Genomic DNA, 8976 nt, shown 5'->3' on the forward strand with positions numbered 1-8976 from the left:
TCCATTTCTGCAACAAAAGACTGCTGAAATTTTGATTCGGGTTACACTGAGTCTGTAAATTGTTTCACGTAGTATCGATATTTTAACAATATTAAGTCTTCCAATCCATGTGCATGCATGTCTTCCTTTTATTTACGTCTTCTTTAATTTCTTCCAGTGGCGTTTTGTAGTTTTCAGTGTACAAGTCTCTCACCTCCTTGGTTGAATTTATATCTAGATATTTTATTCTTTTATATGCTATTATAAATGGAACTGTTTTCTTGATTTCTTCTTTAGATAGTTCATTGCTAGTGACAGAAACGCATTGATTTCTGTGCATTGATCTTGTACCCTGCAATTTTGCAGAATTTATGTATTAGCTCTGGTAGCTTTCTTGTGAATTCCTTGGCAATTTCTATATATAATAGGATCATGGCATCTGAGAATAAAGATACTTTCACTCCTTCCTTTCCAATTTAGATGGCTTTTATATCTTTTTCTCGCCGACTTGCTCTAGCTAGAGCTTCTAGTACAATGTTTAATTGTAGTGGGGAAAGCAGCCATCCTTGTCTTGTTCCTGATCTCAGGAGGAAAGCTTTAATCTTTCACCATTGAGAATCTGTAGCTTTCGAATTTGGAACCAAGTGAATGTATTGCTTGTTAAAATAAAATACCTTACAAAGTTTGTGAGACCATATCTGTTTCCAAATGAAGGAAAGAGGAATGGAGAATCTTATTAGGCCACTGGCCGAAGACAGCCTGGTGGATGCTTAGGTGGTCAGTATAATCGTAACAAATGCCCGGGTGGCTTTGATTGTCTTTTGGTACTGCTTTAATCCTCTCAGTAACCCTCTGAAGTAGATATAATTATTGAATCATCTCATAGATAATTAAACTCAGTCACAGAGAGGCTGAAACATTTGTCCAAGTTCACACAGAAAGCAAGAGGTAGATCTGGTATTTGAACACAGATAGTTTGGTTTCAGTGCTGTGCTCTTAACTAACACCCTGAGCTGCTTCTCTCTACAAGCAACAACAGCCTCTCAGGGTTGGGCTCTTCTACTTCATTCCTCGTGCTGAGATGTAGTTCCCAAGCCATGATGAGGGGAACAGGCAGGCTAGGTTTTGAAGGCTCTTTCAGCCTCAGTCTCACACTCTGCCTGGACCAGTCCTTTCCACTAACATTGATGCCCTGGATTCAAGGGTTCTACTGCAGGATCCCTCTGAACTCAAACTGAGGTCCCTCTGGAGTCCTTGGAATCCTTTAGTGGCACCAGACTTCAGTCAGACCTATCCCAATCCAGGAAAGGAGTACTAAGAAAAATGAACTTCAGAAGGAAAGGATTGACTTCTGGTACAAAGATGAGCTAGCTCGCCACTCAGGTGTGTTGTCTTGGCATGGGGAGTTTGGATCTGGGTTTGGCCTGCTCCAATCTTGCAGAAGAGGGAAGAAAGGAAAGAACGAAGAGGTCTAAGGGACAAGACATATGTTATTTTCTCGTCAGTAATATTATACCAAACATTTTACTAAATCAAAGCCAAACAGATGACCATGAAAGTTGTTTGCTACCTCCTACTCATGCTGAGCTAGAGCAGTGGAACACCATCTTGGTGGGAGAGATTTGATATGAAGAAGGAATTGCAGATTGCAGAGTTTGCAAAGCCATGGTTTTTACTAAACTCACACCCACCCTAACAGAAAAACTAATGAAACGATTTATACAGAAAGGATTTTAAGCAAACCTGCACAAACACACTTCACATGCTATAAGTAAAGGACACCTCAGTCTACGTTCAGCACAAGCTCACATTCAATGGTGTCCATTAAGTTAGGAACATCAGTGTAGAAAGCATTTTGCCTTCATAGCACTAACATCTAAAAAGCAAACAGCAGATAATACTTTGATATTTAAGTGGGTAAACGTGGAAATTCCAAGATTAGACCCCCTAGGTTAGCCTGAGAATTCATCTATAAAAACAGTTTTTCAAAAAATAATGCTTAAAAGAAGCTTTCTAGAAACACAGTGGGACTACATCAAGACCAGCAGAAGACAGTGATAAAAGGACTGGAAACACAAGCTGAGTTTCATAGGCAGTTTTTAGGTAAAAGGTGTCTCTTTCAGTTGATTGTCATGGCCAAGACTAGCTATAATAACAGGAGCTCCAGAAATCTCAAGACAGGAGTAGTGACCCCCTAGATAAAACACTCCCAAATAAAAAAAAACCCACCCAGCTGAACCACTTGGGCTGAAGCACTGAAACTCTGACCGAAGCGGAAGAGCTAAGCATGCACAGAATATTCATGCAAAGCCTGCTGTGGTACTGGGGGGCAGAGAGGGCTGGTGAAGGTGGGTTAGTCCACACTGTTGACAAACCATATATGCTGGGGGAAGGGCTTCTCCCAGAAGCGCCTGAGTGCTGGGAGACGTGTCCGCTCTAAGAACACTAGGGCTTAACTTGGCGGGTGAAATCACTGCCCTCCCCGCTACATGGGATCTGACACCCAGGGGAGTGAATCTCCCTGGCAACGTGGAATATGACTCCCGGGGAGGAATCTAGACCTGGCATCGTGGGATGGAGAACATCTTCTTGACCAAAAGGGGGATGTGAAAGGAAATGAAATGAGCTTCAGTGGCTGAGAGATTCCAAAAGGAACTGAGAGGTCACCCTGGTGGGCACTCTTATGAACAATATAGACAACCTTTTTAGGTTCTAATGAACTGGAATAGCTACCAGTAAATACCTGAAACTATCAAACTGCAACCCAAAACCCTTGAATCTTGAAGACGATTGTATAAAAATGTAGCTTATGAGGGGGTCACAATGTGATTGGGAAAGCCATGTGGATCACACTCCCCTTTGTCCAGTGTATGGATGGATGAGTAGGAAAAAGGGAGCAAAAGAAAAGAAAAAAAAAAAAAAAAAGGCACCCAGTGTTCTTTTTTTACTTTGTTCTTTTTCACTTTAATTTTTATTCTTATCATTTTTGTGTGTGTGGTAATGAAATTGTTCAAAAATTAATTTTGGTGATGAATGCACAACTATGTAATGGTTCTGTGAACGACTGAATGTACACTTTGTATGACTGCATGGTATGTGACTATATCTCAATAAAAATGAATTAAAAAAAAAAAAGAACACTAGGCTTACTGAATACAAGAAGCTGGTTCAGGAGACACAAGTCCTGGGAGGGTCAGGGAATTTTATTTTGACCCATCAATACTTAACACTGATGAAGAGCCGCAGGACAGGCAGTGCTGGTGAGGGGTGTTCTGTGAGCATTCGCCAAGCCTCACCCAGCCCCCTGCCTGGAGGCGGAAGCCAGTGCTGCAGGGTGTTCTGGGACGCTGGCGTGGAAGACGATTTGCACAATGAAATCACCACTGAACCACTTTTTAAGCCCAGTCCCTGGCCTTCTTTCCCTGCTCTGTAGGCCAGAAACATTTCTTTAAAAGCCAGAAAATTTGTAAATGTGAGTAGCATGTCAAATTGTCACCAGCGACTTCATCTTTAAGATGCTGTGACGCTGTTGTGAAAGCCGCCACGTTAATTCCGGGAATCCTCTCCCGTGGCTGTTCTTCAATATACTTTTCTACCAAGGAAATATATTTGTTAAAAATGGACTCCCCCCTACGTGGAACCTGACAGTAAATCTCCCTGGCAATGCAGGATATGACTTCTGGAAATGAATCTGGGATGAATCTGGACCCAGCATCGTGGGATTAAGAACATCTTCTTGACCAAAAGGGGGATGCAAAATGAAACAAAATACAGCTTCAGTGGCTGAGCGATTTCAAATGGAGTCGAGAGGTCACTCTGGTGGACATTCTTATGCACTATATAGATAACCCTTTTTAGGTTTTAATGTACTGGAATAGCTAGAAGTAAATACCGGAAACTATTAAATTCCAACCCAGTAACTTTGACTCGTGACGATTGTATAACAATGTAGCTTACAAGGGGTGACAGTGTGATTGTGAAAACCTTGTGGATCGCACTCCCTTTATTCAGTGTATGGATGCATGAGAAGAAAAATGGGGACAAAAACGAAATGAAAAATAGGGTGGGATGTGGGGGATGATTTGGGTGTTCTTTTTTATTTTTATTTTTTATTCTTATTTTGATTCTTTCTGGTGTAAGGAAAATGTTCAAAAATAGATTGGGGTGATGAATGCACAACTATAAGATGGTACTGTGAACAGCTTTTTGTTCACCATGGATGACTTTATGGTATGTGAATATATCTCAATAAAACCGAATTTTTTAAAAAAAATGGGCATGTAGGTGAGTTTATTCTCTTCCGTGCCTTTAAACTCCGGGTAGTACTTGTCCATTCAATTTCCCTGAAATAGCTGGAACTCCTCATCCATGGCCATGTCGTGTAAATATCCAACCACAGCATCACATTCTGCCTCAGAGGCGGAAGAGATGGGCGGGCGGGCGTTCTCTTCCTCCCAGGCGTCCATCGCCGCAGCAGCCCCATCCACCCGCGCGGAAAACCAGGCCCGACGGCCTCCTACCCAGCCTGCTGCCCCGGCCCAGCCTCCGCTCCGCTCTGCTGAGCCCCACGCGGCACCGAGGGCCGGTCACCCGGCCTGGAAGAGGCTCGCCGGGAGCACCTCGGCCGGCTCACCGCCCAGCCGGGTCTGCGCCTGCGCGTAAGGCGCGCGCCTCAGGCTCCCTGCGCGGCTGCCCCGCCCGCGCAGAGCCTCCACATCCCGGCAGGACGCCCTGCGCCTGGGGCCGCCTCTGCGGTCCCGGAGTCGTTTATTGACCCCCTGGGCGCCAGGCTAGGGTTCACTTTTGTGTTGTATAGTTCTGTGGATTTTGACAGATGCATGCCGGGCATCAGTCATCATAGTTTCACTGTCCTAAAAATGCCCTTGGCGCCACCTATTTGTCCTTCCTTTCCTCCCTCTGAACCCTGTGCAGCCGTTGACCTTTTTACTGCCTCTATAGTTTTGTCTTTTCCAGATGGTCATATACTTGGAATCCAAGAGGATGTGGCCTTTTCAGACTGGCTTCTTTCACTGAGTAATATGCGTTTAAGGTTCTTCCTTGTCTTTTCATTGCTTGATAACTCGTTTCTTTTCGTTACTGAATAATATTCCATGGTACAGAAGTATCATAGTTTATTCATTCACCTATTGAAGGACATCTTGGTGGCTTCCAATTTTTGACAATTATGAATAAAGATGCCATTAAAAAGAAGAAGAAAGGGGTGAAAACCTCCCTGGAGTTTCCTTAATCCCTATGCAAATTTATGTCACTGTAACCCAGAGACCAGCTCTACCATAAGAAGAGCCCCACACTGAACACCCTTTATCTCCCTCTCAAGAATCCTTTCCTTTGAAAATAACCCCTCCCCATCCCATAGGAAACTTGAAGTCCATATGGTTTGGGATGAGAAGAAAGGGGTGGGATCATGACACAGTCATGACCAATCATAGTACCCCATCCCACACCATCATCATAATTGGATAAGATGGGCACATGACCCAGGCTTCTTTCTGAAACTTTGGCTTGTGCCATTGGGAAAAGACTTCTCTCTTCTCTAGGAACTAGACCAGAAATGCTCTACATCAGTCAGCTTAGGTTAAGTTTTGCTGCACTAACAAATGACTCAACAAAGGTATGTTACTCACACGCATTCATGTCCATTGCTAATAAGCTATGGATTTGCTCTGTGTCCTTTTCATTGCTAGACCAAGGTTGAAGAAGGAGCCTCTCCCCAGCTGGTGGAGGCCAATTTCATGTCTGGGAAAATAGCGGTAGCAGAATGAGATAATCCACAAAGATTTTTCTCAGTAGTTCCATACCTCGTTTTCAATCACATTTTATTGCCCAAAGCAAGTTAAACAGTAAGCCTGAAGTCGGGGGGTGGGGGGTGAGAATTATAATCTTCCCATATGAAAAAGCCCAGTAGGGAAGAAAAAATATTTTTATAATGATACAATCTTCCAAAGACAATGGAGGTCTAACACCACCAAAGGACCATCTTATCACCACTTAGAGAAGGCCTAGAAGAGAACAAAGTCAAAAATAGACCAGCAGACCCAAAAGATGCAGAGATGTAGAGTCCAGAAGACTCATTTGAACTCCTGAATCCAAACATGGAGACCCCTTGACAATCCGACCAAGTGAGCCAACAGATCACCATGTTTACTGAGATTGGTTTGAGTTGAGTTTTTATCACTACCAACAGAAGAGCCCTGTTCTAGTTTGCTAATGCTGCCAGAATGTGAAACACTAGAAATGGATTGGCTTTTATAAAGGGGGTTTATTTGGTTACAAAGTTACAGTCTTAAGGCCATAAAGTGTCCATCAACAAAGGGTACCTTCACTGGAGGATGGCCAGTGGTGTCCGGAAAACCTCTGTTAGCTGGGAAGGCACTTGGCTGGTGTCTGCTCCAGAGTTCTGGTTTCAAAATGGCTTTCTCCCAGGACGTTCCTCTCTAGGCTTCAGCTTCTCTCCAAAATGTCACCCTCAGTTGCTCTCGGGGCGTTTGTCCTCTCTTAGCTTCTCTGGAGCAAAACTCTGCTTTCAAAGGCCGTCTCCAAAATGTCTCTGTACACTGCAGTTCCTCTCTCAGCTCCTGTGCATTCTTCAAAGTGTCCCTCTTGGCTGTAGCAAGCTCGCTCCTTCTGTCTGAGCTTACATAGTGCTCCAGGAAACTAATCAAGGCCCACACTGAATGGGCGGGGCCACACCTCCATGGAAATCATCCAATCAGAGTTATCACCTACAGTTGGGCGGTTTGCATCTCCATGGAAACACTCAAAGAATTACAATCTAATCAAAATTAATATGTCTGCCCACAAAAGATTGCGTCAAAGATAATGGCATTTTGGGGGACATAATACATGTGAACTGGCACAAGCCCTGACTCAGGATCATTGGAGGGGCTTCTGTTTGCCCCTACCCCACACTTCAACCACAATCTTGAATGCTAATACAACTCAGGTAAGGGACTTTTTCCAAAAACAAAGATCTGGTCCAACATAAGCAGGTATGACCACCAAGACACCTTGAAGCAAACAGCTTCCCTTTTTGGTTCTCCCTAATGAGCCATACCCTTACACAGGGAATCAAAATGGTAGAATAAGAATCTGAAAATCACCAACTCCCCAAATCTTAGAACCAGGAACGCTTAGAATTTTAGAATCAGGGATTCTGCCTTACTCATCTTTTGGGACTATGTTAGAGATCCCTCAGTGTGACAATTCTCTGTCTTAAGGATTTCTTTCCAGCATCAAACGTCTTTCTTACCCACTGTGTCTGAGGAAAGAGGTAGCTGGATCCAACCTAGTTCTGTAAACCCAGGGCTTCTGCAAGGTGTGCTGGTTTGGATGTATTATTATCCCCCAAAACGCCATTATCTTTGATGCAGTCTTGTGTGGACAGGAAATGTATTGGTGTTGATCAGGTTGGAGACTTTTGATTGGATGTTTCCATGGAAATGTGATCACTCAAAGGGGGGTGAGATCTTTCATTGGATAATTTCCATGGTGGTGTTGCCCCGCCCATTCAGCATGGGCCTTGATGAGTTTACTAGAGCACTATATAAGCTCAGACAGAAGGAGCCAGCTTGCTACAGCCAAGAGGGACACTTTGAAGAATGCACAGAAGCTGGGAGAGTAGCTGCAGATGAGAGACAGTTTGAAGATGGCCGTTGAAAGTAGACTCTTGCTCTGGAGAAGCTAAGAGAGGACAAACGCCCCAAGAGCAACTAAGAGTGACATTTTTAAGGAGCTGCAGCCTAGAGAGGAACATCCTGAGAGAAAGCCATTTTGAAACCAGAGCTTTGGAGCTGACGCCAGCCACGTGCCTTCCCAGCTAACAGAGGTTTTCTGGACACTATTGGCCATCTAATGATTGTTGATGCATTACCTTGGACACTTTATGGCCTTAAGACTATAACTGTATAACCAAATAAACCCCGTTTTATAAAAGCCAATCCATCTCTGGTGTTTTGCATTCCAGTAACATTAGCAAACTGGAACACAGGGCAAGGGTGTGATATTGGCCAACTACTAAGCCTCTGCCCCACAAGAGGGGAGAGGGTGGGAAAGAGAGAGAGGATTACTCACCGTAATCCCAGAACTAACAAAGAAAGTGGGTGTGGCCAACAACATCAGCAGAGGTGCTGAGAGCTACCAACACCCTTGCTCCTATTTGTCCAAACCAGGGTTGCCATACCCAGCTCCAGACCTTTGAAGGGCCACCCGTCCTAACAAAAACCCAGGCTCATGACTCTAGTGGAATCCTAGGCAGCTCTGAGTGGCCTGGTTGGGGGTGGAGGGGGCAGGAGTACAAAGTTCTAACCCAGAGTCTGTCACAACATCCTCTGTAATCCTAGCTCTTGCTCTCACCACCGTTTTCTCTTCTGTGAAATGTGGGTGGTGGTGACTTGCGCCCTATCACTCAAAGTTCTGATTTCTAGGTCAGATTGAGACTGAAGGCAAAGGGCTTGGACAGCTGTCAATGGCTGAAGTGACAATAACAGCTGATATGTGTGAAGAGCTTCCTATGAGTCAGGCATGCCCTAAGCACGTTACACCCTTCAATTCATTTAATCCTTACAGTAGCAAAATGTGGATGATATTATTACCCTCATTTTACAGATGAATAACACAAAACAAAAGGAGGTTAACTAACTTGCCCTAGTCATGCAGGCAGTCTGGCTTCAGAATGCCTGCTCTTCTTCCCACACTATCTTGGGGATACAGGGTCGACACAGGTTATCTGTCGAGTTATATATGACTCATCAGCCAGGCTCCTCCTTGCTGAGCCTTTTAACCTCAGACTCAAACACCACCTGCGCCTGCCCTAAAAATAGTGACCAAATAATAAAAATAATAAGCAAAAATTGCTGAGTGACTATTTTATTTTACACCCATATAATAATAATAACGGTTAACTCTGATTGAGCATGCCAGAAGACGTGCTAACCTTTTCCCTTGCATGATGCACTAGTACATGTCTAACAGTTGGCT

General features: G+C 44.1%; 1 pseudogene; it reads right to left on the minus strand.

Moving 5' to 3' along the window:
- Positions 1–3195: 3195 nt before the first annotated feature.
- LOC119521170 lies at positions 3196–4585 on the minus strand (annotated as a pseudogene).
- Between the last annotated feature and the right edge of the window lie 4391 nt (positions 4586–8976).

This window comes from Choloepus didactylus, chromosome 27, assembly GCF_015220235.1.
Source record: "Choloepus didactylus isolate mChoDid1 chromosome 27, mChoDid1.pri, whole genome shotgun sequence".
In the NCBI taxonomy this organism is placed as follows: Eukaryota; Metazoa; Chordata; class Mammalia; order Pilosa; family Megalonychidae; genus Choloepus; species Choloepus didactylus.